Genomic DNA, 15113 nt, shown 5'->3' on the forward strand with positions numbered 1-15113 from the left:
TAATCAACTCCCATGACAAAAACTAAAGTCATGGTGTGTGCAATGCCATCATCCCGAGCTCTTCCCTTTACTTGTGGAAGTACCTGAACCCAAAACTGAAACTGTAAGCACGAAGCTTAGTGAGCTCCCCTAAACTACCACATACCATACAATAACATATAAACACATACTGGGCCTTGCCCACTGCATCGGACCGGAGTCTGGAAACTGCATCGAACCGCAATCCGGAACTAACTAGGGCCTTGCCCATTGCATCGGACCAAAGTCTGAAACTAACTGTATCGGACCGAAGTCCAGAACTAACTGGGACCTTGTCCCCTGCATCGGACCGAAATCCGGAACTAACTGCATCAAATCGAAATCCAGAACTGACTGCGACCTTGTCCCCTGCATCAGACCGAAGTCCGAAAACTGACTGAGCATAACATAGCATAGCATAAACATATCAACTAGCATAAGCACATATACTGCATACTGCATCGGACCGAAGTCCGGAACACATAATACAAAACATAGTTGAATCACAAAGACATCAAGCAATCTAACTACTGCATCAGACCGAGGTCCGGAACTACTGCTAACTAAACCGACCGACATTGTGGCTGTAGACCCGTTCCTACTGGAAGGAAGACTCACCTCGTAGTCTAGTTGCTGAATGAACTGCTCTGGAATCTGTCTGTTGCTGCTCCGGTTTCACCCCGGCTACAATTTCCATAAGTACACTCAATCAAATACTGATAACTATACTGAGGGTAAAATGACTATTTTACACCTGTTCAAAGTCAACCTCTTGGTCAAAGTCAACATACAGTTGACCTGACTCGTCGAGTTGGGCCACCAACTCGTCGAGTCTCTACTCTCATTTTTCAATTATGCTCGCTACTACTCGTCGAGTTTGGAATAGACTCGACGAGTTCCTCTTTGATACAAACACTTAGTCAATCTGCATCCGACTCGCCGAGTTGTATGAACAACTCGTCGAGTTCTCCTTCATCATATGAACACTCCAACTGGGACTCGCCGAGTTGTATGAACAACTCGTCGAGTCTGTTCTTGAGATATGAAGATTGCCTTGGACTCGCCGAGTCAGGGCATTGACTCGCCGAGTCCCTCCATGGATGAGTCCGATCTCCGACTCACTGAGTCCCCCCTAAAACTCATTGGTTCCTCTCGACATAATACATAGAAGGGGAAAACTTGAGGAATCGCGGCCCGACTCGCTGAGTCTGAAGAACGACTCGCCAAGTCGGTTGCATGCAACTTCTATACAATCGATTATGCTCAAAACCACTGCATACAACTTATAGATCTGGGTTCCTAAGGCTTGTTTACCACGTAAAGTTTCCAACTTTACGTGTACATAAGCATGAAAAGGGGTTTAAAGGCTCAAAAGACACTTAAAAGAGTAGATCTAGGGCTTTCATGCAAAATGGCTCCATAAAGGCAGTAGATCTGGGTTCTTGAAGCTCAAACCCAACTAGATTCAAAGGCCATTCCACTCAATATGATCTCTAAATTACAATCAAGCGATGAAATGGATAAAGATGGCTTAAATGGGGTTTCTAAAAGAGAAATCATCATGGCAACAGAAAAGATCCGAAATATACCTCAATGGACTCTGGATTGAGTTCTAGATCCTTGCTCTTCTCCTTCTCCTTGGTCCTTCCTTCCTTCTCTTCTTCAAACTTCAAGGAAAAGCACACAAACACTCAAATCACAAAGGGGAGGGTTATGGTTTGTTAAAGGGTGCGCTAAGAGTGAAGGAGGCGAATTTGGGGCTCATAACATGGTTTAAATAGGATGCAAAACCCATGGATCTAGGGTTTTGTGACATCCCCAAAATCACGGCCAGAAAAGACCGATTTTTGTTTATGCTTTATAAAAATCAGAGTACTTCATTTTATAAAAAGGTTCCGGAATTTGTTCCCAAAAAAACATGGTAAATACGTTATTAAAACATTTTCTAAGAAACGTATTTATTTCATTTTAAAATGTTTGGGATGTCATCGTTAATACCGAAACATAAGCATAAACAGAACTTACAATGATTTACACTAGTGATCTACATCTCTTTTAAATCTCTCAGTGTAATGTCACTTCACTTCGTCACCTGTGATATACATAAACTGAGTGGGTCAGGTTGGGAAACCTGGTGAGTACATAGGGTTTTCAACCCACAATAATATAATTACTATGTTCAATCAAACAATCAACCCAATTACCCATCCCCATTATCTTCTTTACTCTTTAAGGATTTAACCTAAGAGTCATCTATCATGCATTCGTTTATTTCGAAGTCCCTTACCTCCAGGGTTATAGGACTGACACTAAATCCATAGCTGCCAATGTTCGTTCATAAAGCACTAATTCCATAGCTGCTATGGTCTATTCATCAGGTACTAAATCCATAGCTACCAGTCTTTATCTAATAGGTACTAAGTCCATAGCTACCAATGTTCAACAGGTAGTAAGTCCATAGCTACCAATTCCCAACAGGTACTAAATTCATAGCTACCAACGTTTAACAGGTACTAAGCCCATAGCTACCGGTGTTTGTCCCATAGGCACTAAGTCTATAGCTGCCAATGTATCATCTTCTATCTCTCATCATTCATCTACCCATCTCATACCCAACATATTCGTATATATAAAATACGTATACAGCTTAAATTCTTTAAAACATGTATAAAACGTTCATCCAGCATAGACAACAAGTATTCAGATAATATGCACACATAGCACGTAGTTTATATAAAATACTTCATATCTATGTGTAAGATGAAAGGGACTATGCACTCACCTGAGAAGGTGGTGACTCGGTACTCGGACAGCGCTTCGAAACCTAATATTATCACCACTAGATTTTAGTCTAATATTACTGTCACTAATTATTAGTCTTATTATTCTTATTATATAAGCGTTTAAACAATACTTTCCAACTACTATGTACAGACAGGGGCCAGACATAAAACACCGGAGGGCAGGACCATTTTGGCGTATAGCAATTCTGAAATCCAACAACCCTATGCGGCCCTTTAAACCAGATTCCCCGTACCGCGAGTAGTTAAAAGATATTATAACGACACTTATATAAGTCATAATAATAGCTCAAATATTTATTATAAATTTATAATAACAATACTAATTTTAAATATAAACTATATTTAAAATACGGTAAGCATAACTTACTTTCAAGGGAATTTAGCTAGGAGTCGGGCTCTGCAGGGGCAGAACTTCGTCGCTGAATCTTTCTAAGAAAGATTCGTGCAGCGCTTCAGCGCTCACCTTACTATACTAAAACTACAGAAAGAGAAGTCGAATCACGAGGGACCGAAATGCTCGGGGGATAAGGAGAGAAAGACTCTTGAATCAAGAGAATGGTGCAAGAAATATGAGAGCCCAAGACTCTTATTTATACTAATTGAATTTTCAAAAACTACCCTCCATAATTACTTAATGACCTTTTAGTTATATAAACAACTAAACACCCCTCTATAATACTATTTTAAATGGATTTAATGATATTTGTACTAAACTAATGTCGAAAGAACTCAACATTAGGCTTATAATGACAGCATCGTCGATACCGTTCTAATGATATATACATATGTATATATATGTGTACGTATACATGATTTATACTTTATTTTAATACGTAAATATGCTATTATAATTTGTAACTCGTTCATACGAACTCCGTTTTTGACGTTCTTTATATCCACGCGTAGGTGGAAACGTACTCTACAAATTTCGTTTAGACTCCGTCGGCTAATTTTGACTTTATTTTTAAAGTTATATTTTTAACAGGCCGGGACATGATTGGTCCGTTAAAATCTCATAACTTCTTTATCCGATGTCCATTTTCGTCTGTCTTTTTATCGTTACGCTACTAATAACGAGATCTTCGATTCTTGTTTAGGTTGTGTCGGCTAAAAATCAATCGATCTAAAATTCGAATTTCGGGCTGTACACCGCTAATCCGAAACTTCGAAAAATCATAACTTCTTCATACGTAGTCAGATTTGGGCGTTCTTTTTATCGATGTTCTTAGTTTAACATATTCTACGACTTTCGTTTAGAGCGCTAAGGCTAAATCTCTCTCTATCATAAATTTACTATTTACGCTTCCCGACGCCGTGCCGGTTCCGACGCGAAACTTCGACGGGTCATAACTTCTTCGTTATAACTCGGATTTCGGCGTTCTTTATATGTACGGAAACCTTGTGACATATTCTAAAACTTGGTTAAGATTATTTATTCTAAATAATCTTTTTGTCGAAAAGTTGTTTTTGACCCTTATTGCCTTTAAATTGACTAGCCCGGATCTGCGGGCGTTACAGGTTTCTTCCAGACTGGCGGACTCGCCGACTCCAGGGTATGGACTCGCCGACTTGCCAACTTAAACGTGCTCAATATCTCGACTCTACTCGCCGAGTCGGGCCACCAACTCGCCGAATCCCAGCTAAAAAATGCAAAAATACTTAGATTAAAATACATACCAGGAACCAGGTGTTAGAGATTATCGGTATTTGAGACTTAATTGAATAAAAAATAAATATAGAGACTAAATCGATTATGAGGCCAATATGCAGGGACTTTCTTGTAGTTTTCCCTAGTTAAAATGTGATAAGTTCCTTGGGCTAATATAAAATTCTCCCTAGTTAAAATGTATAGTGTAATATACCTTCTCGGATAATATGAAGCTTAATGTGTATCGGGTTATTGTAAATGCCTTCAGGATAATATGAAGCTTATGGCATAACATTTTGAACTAAAATATGTGATATATCAAAACAAATATTATGTGGGAATTTTCTAGTAGTTGTGTAAGTTATGAGTTTGTAGTATATAACACTTGAAAGAACAAAATAGTAAAAGAACTGGCCTTGGGTAGCGTTTGGCGGATGACATAGGATATGACATGATAAAACAAGATTCTTCTGTAACATCCCGAGATAAGGTATGTATCGATGACCTTAACTTTTATTACATTTGTGAAAACTAGCCCTTAATTGAGAAAAAAATGGTAAATGACTACATGGGGCGTACGCATGTGTAAGCTTAGTGTACTCATGTGTGTATCAAGAACGCGGAGGCCACCTAGTACATTGGGTGTACCACAGGGTACGTTGGGCCTACTAGGCTCATGTGTAACCCTAATTGTCTTGTGTGTCCCTATTTAAGGAACATGATGGCCTTATTTCCAGCCACCATTTCCATCCTCCAACTCCCCTCAAACCCTAAATCCCGTTTCCATAGCTTGTGTGAGCATTTGTGGCTTATTGAGATATGTGTTATTGTGTTATTGTGCATTCTGTCTATGTGATTTGTGTTGTTACATTATCCTGCATATATTGAGTTATAACCAGAGGGTCCATATCGAGGCGTGAGACCGAAGGGTCTTCACTGAGACACGTGACCGGAGGGTCCATACCGAGGCGTGAGACCAGAGGGTCCTCACTAAGACTTAAGACTGGAGGGTCCTCATCGAGACATAGCCTTGAGAGGCTAATTATTTGTGTATGTGGTATTTTGGGGAACTCACTAAGCTTCGTGCTTACAATGTTTGTGTAAAATGTGTTTCAGGTACATCTCAGGATCGCGGGAAGGTGTCGTCATGATTGTACACACCAGCTTGATAATTTGTGTTTATGTGGATTCTGGGATATTTGACAAACAATTTCTGATGTTTTGTGTTTAGGTAAATTTCAAATTTGGCATGAGAAATGTTAAACTATGTTTTGTGTGAATTTGAAAATTTAGAGTGTTACCAGTTGGCATCAGAGCCTTGGTTTGAAGGATTCAGACGTACCCTCAGGTATGTCTGGACTCAAACTGAGGATTTGAGGATTTTTTCAAAAAGAAATGATTTTCTAAATGAGCAAAGGATTTTAAGAGGAAACGAGACGAAGCAGTGTGTACAACTAGCCTGAGCCCGAGTGGTGATTTCCCAAAATACCCTTACTTGCTTATATTATGAGATGAGTTACTCCTGAGCTATTAGAACTGCATGCTAGATGGTAGGCTAGGTATTTCAGGTATTTTGAGCTAGAGTTGCCTGATTCATGATGCCTTAGCCTAGGAGGTCGTTTCTTGACCGACACTATTTTGCCATTTGTTTTGTGTGCGTGTGTGTGTTGAGTAGTTGTACATGGCAAAAATCTTTAAGAGATAGATTAGAGTAGAAGAGTAATCTAGGAGGGGTACCTAGAAGTTCATCTTGAGAAGTCTACTGAGAGAGTAGTTAGATATCCATGAGGGATAGAGTACTTGTGAATTAGGGTCCTAAGAGGAGGACTTGGGACAAATACGGGTTGGTGTGGAAGGTATTATTGGGCTCGTACTATTGAAAGCACTGGATCCGTACGCGACTCAAGTAAGAATCTTAGGGTATTAAGGATCATGTAGGGGTGTGTAAATGTGTGTGTGTGTGATTTAGCCTATTCCTGATGATTTATGTGTTTGTTTTCCAAAGAGAGACTATGGTGGTTACCCGATGTTCAGGCTCCAGCAACCCCGAGAGGGCGAGTACCAGTGACGAGGAGATCCGTAGGATTATTGCAAATGAGGTGGCCACAACTATCAGAGAGGCCATTCCGGAGATGTTTGGGTCTATTAAGACCACGTTGATCAAGACTTTTAACGAGCGTTATGTTTCCGTCACTGAGGTTATCGCTGCCGCAGCCACCACAACTCTTGCTGTAACATCCTGAAATATCAAGAGTAGAGTTGAAGGGCTAAAAGTGTAATTTTGAAGGGCGACTCGGCGAGTCCATGGATGGACTCGGCGAGTAGGATCGCGACTTTGGTCGCGTGTCAAGTGGCCTACTCGGCGAGTCCAAAGATGGACTCGGCGAGTAGGTGCTGGGTGAAGAAAACCCTAAATCCGGGGAATGAGCCCTATATAAAGAACATTATGTTTCCTCCCCAGCCTCTTTGATCCCCCTTGAGCCCTAGAAACCCTAATTTCGTGGAGGAACACCATTGTTGAGCAAATTGGAGCTTGGAGAAGTGCTTGTTGAGGAAATCTTGAAGAAGAAGAGGCTTGGATCAAAGGGTTTTGCTTGGATTCGAGTTTCATTGCTGTTGGGGCATTCTTTGGAGGTAATATCTCGTTCTTGGGCTGTGTTCTTCTAAATTCTCATTTTGGGGTTGTGTGGGAAGCTTAGATATGTGACATCTTGAGTTTGAAGGATAGATCTGAGGTTGCTACCTCAGATCTGGAGTGGAGAAGGTCCTTAGAGCATTAAAGTCCCTGTTCTTGTGTTGTTAATGGAGCTATCATGTCCCAAACCCTAGTTCTAAAGTGAATAAGGCCTAGATCTCTTTGGATTCACGTAAAGTTTGCCACTTTACGTGATGGATGGATTGTAGGAGGTTAGATCTATGTTTTGGATCAATTGCATAGCCTGGAGTGCTTCTGTATAGTTTCAGACCGGTGGTACTCGGCGAGTCGCATGGGTGACCTCGACGAGTTGCTTGAAGATGAGCTGGAACTCGACGAGTTGGATGAACAACTCGGCGAGTAGGTTGAAGATAGCCTTAGACTCGGCGAGTCTGTTCTTGGACTCGGCGAGTCTTGTCGAAGAGTCCCAATATTTTCTGGTTGAGTCGAGACTCGGTGAGTCAAGGGATGACTCAGTGAGTTGGACAGGATAGAACTCGGAATCAGTGAACTCGGCGAGTCAGTAGGCCGACTCGGCGAGTAGGGTCAACATAGAAAGTTGACTTTGGCCAGGACTTTGACTTTGATCGGAATTGAGTTAGTTGACTTTTAGAGGTCTATCAGGCTAAGTGTCGCTTTGTTATTGGTAGCTCGGAGAGTAGAGGAGCAACGTTTCAGACGGTGGCTGGTTAGCAGTCCAAGGGTTACCAGCAGGATTCAGCAGTTCAGGTGAGTTTCCTTTCAGTAGGAACGGGTCTAAGGCCACAATGCCGGCCCGTTCAGTTAGCAGTAGTTTCCGGACTTTGGTCCGATGCAGTAGTTAGTATGTTTGATGCCTTCGTGGCTCAGACAGGATTATGTGTTATGTGTTCCGGGCTACGACCCGATGCAGTATGCAGTATATGTGTTCATGCTAATTGATATGTTATGCCATGCTATGTTCAGTCAGTTTCTGGACTTCGGTCCGATGCAGGGGGCAAGGCCCCAGTTAGGCCAGACTTCGGTCCGATGTAGGGGACAAGGTCCCAGTCAGTTTCCGGACTTCGGTCCGATGCAGGGGGCAAGGCCCCAGTTAGTCCGGACTTCGGTCCGATGCAGGGGACAGGGTCCCAGTCAGTTTCCAGACTTCGGTCTGATGCAGGGGGCAAGGCCCCAGTTAGTCCGGACCTCGGTCCGATGCAGTGGGCAAGGCCCAGTATGTGCTTTATATGTTATTGTATGGTATGTGGTAGTTTGGGGGAGCTCACTAAGCTTTGTGCTTACAGTTTCAGTTTTTGGTTTCAGGTACTCAGTTTTCAAAGGAGGAGCTCGGGAAGATTGCAGTGCACACACCATAGTCAGCTAGCCTGGGATGTTTTACTCTGATAATAAGTTTGTATTTTGAATTAATGCTATGAAATTATGTTATGATTTATGATACGGTTTTTATGAATATGGTTTTAGTAATGTTTTTAAAAGAAAATTTTAGTCATGATTTTTGGGATGTTTCACTTGCAGCTACAAGGCCATAGGGGGTGATTCGTTGATGTTTCAAGAGTTTAGCAACACGAAGCCACCAGATTTTGATGGGACCCAAGACCCGATTGCTGCAATGAGATGGATCTCTAACGTTGAGGGATGCTTTTATACCTGTTCATGCCCTGAGAACCTGAAGGTTCGATTTGCGCTGAACCGGCTTCGCTTAGGAGCGAAGGACTAGTGGAAGTTTTGTGACGACTGATTACACTCCTGCAGATCAAGTTGTAGTGACTTGGGAGCAATGTTGTAAATATCGGCCTAGACGGCCGATTAATCGGCGCCTAGGCGCTTGGTGGTCCTCGACTGATAACGTTTATAGATAATCGGCCTCTCTAATCGGACCTGGTCAAAACCCGTCAAAGTCGGATATTATCGGAGCTAGGCGGGTCTAGGCGCGATTATCGGTCAACACGGGTCAACGAAACTTAAAAACTTTCAGGGCTAAAATTGTCAAAATGTAAAAATTGTGGTAGGGTTCCTTTCGATTTGCCCCATTCCATCGCATTCAATCTTTTTTTCTTTATGAAATTCTCTCTGCGGACTCAAGAACTAAACGGCGCCATGTTCTTCTCCATTGATGACGTCGATCTCTTCTTTTCCGGACGCTGCCATCTTCCTCATCGGAATTTCGACTGAAGCATATTGGGTTCGTGTGAAGTGCATCGTCGCTGCTGAATGTTCTGTGTGAGGCTTCGACGCATTCGGTTCTTTGTTCAGCGCCTTCTGTTCATCCTAAGACTTATCTTTCAGGTTAGTATCCCGTCTCCACTTCCCATTCTTCTATTTGTTGCACCAATTGCAATTTCTAGAAATCAATTGCAATTTCTATTTGTTACAGTGCCGATTCAAGTTTCCAGTTCAAGCATATTTTTTTATTAGTTGTGTACTTGTGTTATTTTATAGCTGTTTAATCTGTTTAAGCATTTTTCCAACTATTGAATATGCTGTCTTATTTTCCAACATTTGAATCCGTTGTGTTATTTGTGATTAAGTAATCTGTAATCTGATGAATCTGTTTAAGCATCTTTGCAATCTTATATGTTTCCATTTCAAGTTTCCAGCTCCAATCTGTTAAATTTGTTGTGTTAGTTACTTAGTTTGTAGCTCTAATCTGTCTAACATGCATATTTTGAATATGTTTTAAAACTAATATGAGCCGTTTAAGTTTTTTTTTCTACCACTTTAGCATTTAACATGAATATGTAAGATATATTGAGCAATTGTAAGGTGTTTGGTTGATTGATAATCATTAATGTGTTAATGTGATGATTATGATTACAATTGACAATCAATGGCTTCTAATGCTTCGACCACACCATCTGTGGGATCAACCGCTGTGGATGCACATAAACGGAATTCGGATGATGTTGGTTGGGAATATGGTTTTATCCCGGATAAAAGCAATTTGGATAGATTGAAATGTAAATTGTGTGGAAAAACGTTTAGCGGGGGGATTACTAGAATGAAACAACATATTGCTCATGTGAAGGGGAACGTATCTTTATGTCCATATCCTACAAAAGACGATCAATTGAAATGTAGAAATTCTATTAATGAAGGAAAGTTAAAAAGAAAGCTAAACAAATGCAAGATGAAGACTTAAGATCAGAGGTGAGACAAGAATTTAATGATCGCGTGGATGGAGTAGAAGCTTCTTTGGGGTCGAAAGCACCAAATGTTATAGGCCCCATGGATTGTTATGCAAACATAATAAACCCCGAAAAAGCTTTGAATGCAAGAAATGGAAAAAATGTTGATCTTAACAATGTTGTCCGGAAAGAAAGAATATCAACGGTCCATAAATACATTAATAGGTGGGCATATGAGAGTGCGATTCCTTTTCATGCATTTGAAGGATAACTTCAAAATGATGTTGTAGGTTGTTGGACAATTTGGAACCGGGCTTCCACCTCCTAGTAAAGCATGAGGTTGAAAAAACAAAAAAGTTGTTGAAAAAAAATGAACAAGAATGGATGCTCGATTATGACAGATGCTTGGTCCGACCGAAAAAGGAGGAGCATTATGAATTTATGTGTTAATTCAAAGATGGGTACTGTTTTTTATCTTCAAAAGATTTTTCCAACGAAGCACATACAAGCCAAAACATATTTAAGTATGTGGATTCTTGCATTCAACAAGTTGGTCAGGAGCATGTTGTTCAAGTTGTGACCGATAATGCCACAAATAACATGGGGACGACAAAGTTGCTAAAAGAAAAAAGACCATTTATTTTTTAGACATCATGTGCAACACATACAATGAACCTTATGCTTGAAGGTTTGTACATTATTTTGTTTACTTATTGTATTTATTACTTTATTTCGTTTTAGAATGTTTATTTTGTACTATAATTTGTTATTTAATCGTGTTTATTTCTTCAAGGTATCGGAGCACTCCCAAGGTTTAAAAAAATCCTAGATCAAGCAAAGAAACTAACCATATTCATTTACGCTCACCACAAAACCTTGGCGATGATGAGAAGTTACACCAACAAAAGGGAAATTATCCGACCGGGAGTTATGAGATTTGCTTACGCCCTTCTAACATTACAAAGTTTGGCTAAAAAAAAGGAGCAACTAAGACATATGTTTTCTAGCACCCAATGGGAGGAATGTAAATTTTCCACGAGGGGGTGTGCAAGGTAGGGAGTTCCGGCTGCTACAAGTGCGGTCGGACTGGGCATATGAGTAGGGATTGTACGGCCCCTGCCACTACGGTTACAGCATCGGATCTGATTTGCTTTCAGTGCAATCAGAGGGGACATAAAAAGTCCCAATGTCCCAGTTTAGCTGCAGCAGGGAAGGTGGTTGCACCTGCCCCTGCCACCTTGAGGATTACGGATGGCCGGCAGGGCCGAGCTGATGCGCCAGTGGCGAAGAGCAGGGCATTTCAGATGACAGTAGAGGAGGCGCGAGCGACTCCTGATGTGGTGACGGGTATGTATATTTCTTTCATCTTTAATTATTAGTATATCGTTTGAATATTACTTGATGATACGTTTTATTTAGGGTCGTTCTCGGTGAACGGCATCCCTGCTTTGGTGTTGTTCGATTCGGGGGCCACCCGATCATTTGTATCGCTTGCGCTTAGCAAGAGATTTAGCAGAGCTCCAGGGGAGCTGGATTGTCCATTAGAGGTTGAGATAGCAGATGATAGGACCGTGAGGGTCGGCAGAGTACATAGAGGGTGTTCCCTTCAGATATTTGGTGAGCAGTTTTCAGTGGACCTGGTTCCTATTCCCCTGCGTGGGAATAAAGTTATTGCGGGCATGGATTGGCTGAGCCCCAATGGGGCGGTGATTGATTGTGAGCTTCAACTAGTGAGGGTTCGCACTCCCAGTGGGGGAGAGATAGTGATTCAGGGCGAGAGGCCCCAGCGAGGACCGATCTTTTGTTCTGCCGCAAGGGCGAGGCGCTATGTTCAGCAGGGTTGCGTCGGTTTTGTAGCTTACGTCTTGGATGCCAGGGAGAAGGGCAAGACGACGATTGACGATGTTCCTATTGTTCGTGATTACCCGGATGTGTTTCCCGAGGATTTGCCGGGGATACCTCCTGAGAGGCAGGTTGAGTTCAGGATCGACCTAGCTCCTGGTGCGGCTCCGATAGCCAAAGCGCCGTATCGACTTGCTCCCCCTGAGATGCAGGAGTTGTCTACACAGCTTCAGGAGCTGTTAGACAAGGGTTTCATTCGGCCGAGCAGTTCGCCTTGGGGAGCGCCGATCTTATTTGTGAGGAAGAAGGATGGGTCGCATCGTATGTGCATTGATTATCGGGAGTTGAACAAAGTAACGGTGAAGAACCGTTACCCACTTCCGAGGATAGATGACTTGTTTGATCAGCTGCAGGGAGCGTCTTGGTTCTCCAAGATCGACCTACGCTTCGGTTACCATCAGATGAGGGTTAGGGATGAGGATGTACAGAAGACTGCTTTCAGGACCCGGTATGGTCATTATGAGTTTGTGGTGATGCCATTTGGGCTCACCAATGCCCCAGCCGCGTTCATGGATCTCATGAACCGCGTGTGCAGACCGATGTTGGATCGGTCAGTGATAGTGTTCATAGATGACATCTTGGTATATTCCAAGACCCAGGGGCAGCACGAGGAGCACCTGCGGGAGGTGTTGGAGACTTTGAGGAGGGAGAGACTTTTCGCCAAGTTCTCCAAGTGCGAATTCTGGTTGCGCGAGGTGCAGTTCCTTGGGCATCTCGTCAACCAGAAGGGTATTTTGGTGGATCCGGCCAAGATTGAGGCCGTGATGCAGTGGGAGGTCCCGAGGTCTCCATCTGAGATTCGGAGCTTCCTAGGATTGGCAGGGTATTATCGGAGATTTATCCAGGACTTCTCCAAGATAGCAGTGCCGCTCACCCGACTAACCAAGAAGTCAGTGGGTTTTCGTTGGGGGCCTGACCAGCAGGCGGCGTTCGAGATTCTCAGGCAGAGATTGTGCGAGGCTCCGATCCTTACCTTGCCAGAGGGTGTAGAGGATTTCGTAGTCTATTGTGATGCTTTGATCACAGGTATGGGAGTAGTGTTGATGCAGCGAGGCCATGTGGTAGCTTATGCCTCGCGACAGTTGAAGCCTCACGAGGCTAATTATCTTACCCACGACTTGGAGCTGGGGGCGGTTGTATTTGCCCTCAAGATTTGGAGACATTACCTTTATGGGGTCCGCTGTACTATCTACACGGACCACAAGAGTTTGCGATATCTTATGGATCAGCCGAGTTTGAACATGAGGCAGAGGAGATGGTTGGACGTGCTGAAGGACTATGACTGTGAGATCCTTTATCATCCAGGGAAGGCCAACGTGGTGGCCGACGCCCTAAGCCGTAAGGTGTCGGCGGCCCCTATCAGAGATCTGTGTATGAGGATGACAGTGATCACTCCCTTGTTGGAGCGGATCAAGGAGGCTCAGATGGAGGGTCTCAAGGAGGAGAGGCAGAAGTGCGAGAGGATAGTGGGCCGGGTAGCTTCGTTTGATTACGACAGTCGGGGTTTGTTGACGCTTCATGGTAGGGTGTGGGTACCGTACTGGGGTGGGGTACGACAAGTATTGATGGACGAGGCTCATAAGTCTCGATTTTCTATCCACCCAGGAGCGACGAAGATGTACCGAGACCTTCGACCTGATTATTGGTGGCCCTGCATGAAGCGAGACGTCGCTTGGTATGTGGAGAGATGTTTGACCTGCCGGAAGGTCAAGGCGGAGCACCAGAGATCTCACGGCAAGATGCAGCAGTTAGACATTCCCGTGTGGAAATAGGAGGATATCACCATGGATTTTGTCACCAAACTCCCCAGGACCGCACGTGGAGTGGACTCGATATGGGTAGTAGTGGATCGGTTGACGAAGAGTGCCCATTTTATTCCGATTCAGGAGAGTATATCGGAGGAAAAGTTAGCTGATATCTATGTGCGATAGATTGTGGCACGTCATGGAGTGCCGGTATCGGTGGTGTCGGACCGAGATGTTCGTTTCACGTCCAGATTCTGGAAGCGATTCCACGACGAGATGGGTACTCGTCTCCATTTCAGCACCGCTTTTCATCCTCAGACTGACGGGCAGAGCGAGAGGACGATTCAGACTCTCGAGGACATGCTTAGGGCATGTGTTCTAGATTTTGGGGGCAGTTGGGATACGTATCTTCCGTTAGCGGAATTCTCGTATAACAACGGTTATCATGCGAGCATTGATCGACCTCCTTTTGAGATGTTATATGGCAGGAAGTGCAGGACCCCGATTTGTTGGGGCGAGGTCGGTCAGCGAGTCATAGGGAGCACCGAAGTGGTGCTCAAGACGACGGAGTTGATCCAGCAGGTCCGTAGTAGGCTGCAGACTGCGCAGAGTCGACAGAAGAGCTACGCCGACAGGAGGCGTTCGGACTTGGAGTTCCAAGTGGGAGATATGGTTCTTCTGAAAGTCTCACCTTGGAAAGGTGTCATCAGGTTCCGGAAGAGGGGCAAGTTGGGCCCCAGATTTATTGGTCCTTTCAGGGTTTTGGCCCGGGTGGGTCGGGTTGCTTATCGGTTAGATCTTCCTGAGGAGCTTAGTCAGATACACAACACATTCCACGTGTCGCAGTTAAGGAAGTGTTTGGTGGATGAGACGGCAGTCGTTCCCTTAGAGGATATCCAGGTTGATAGCGGCCTGAATTATATTGAGAGACCGGTCGCGATTCTGGAACGGAAGATCAAGACCTTGAGGAACAAGGTAATTCAGCTAGTAAAGGTGCAGTGGCAGCACCGGAAGGGGTCTGAATGGACGTGGGAGGCTGAGGAGGAGATGAGAGCGCACTACCCGGAAATTTTTGTAGATCCAGCCGTAGCATACTTCGAGGACGAAGTCTGAGACAAGTGGGGGAGAATTGTAACGACCCGTTCCCGGTACGTTAATTCATTAGTAATTGTTGTAAGTTTTCAAGAGGGACTC

General features: G+C 43.6%; 1 long non-coding RNA gene across 1 annotated transcript; it reads right to left on the reverse strand.

Annotated features, from left to right (window-relative positions):
• Nucleotides 1–345: 345 nt before the first annotated feature.
• On the reverse strand, nt 346–1685 carry LOC145000371 (uncharacterized). Its single transcript, XR_013661208.1, has 3 exons — nt 1608–1685; nt 637–702; nt 346–387 (listed from the first exon to the last, which is right to left on the reverse strand). It is a non-coding gene; the product is annotated as an uncharacterized LOC145000371 (long non-coding RNA).
• Nucleotides 1686–15113: the final 13428 nt, after the last annotated feature.

Source organism: Lactuca saligna, chromosome 6, assembly GCF_052625555.1.
Source record: "Lactuca saligna cultivar CGN05327 chromosome 6, ASM5262555v1, whole genome shotgun sequence".
Lineage (NCBI taxonomy): Eukaryota > Viridiplantae > Streptophyta > Magnoliopsida > Asterales > Asteraceae > Lactuca > Lactuca saligna.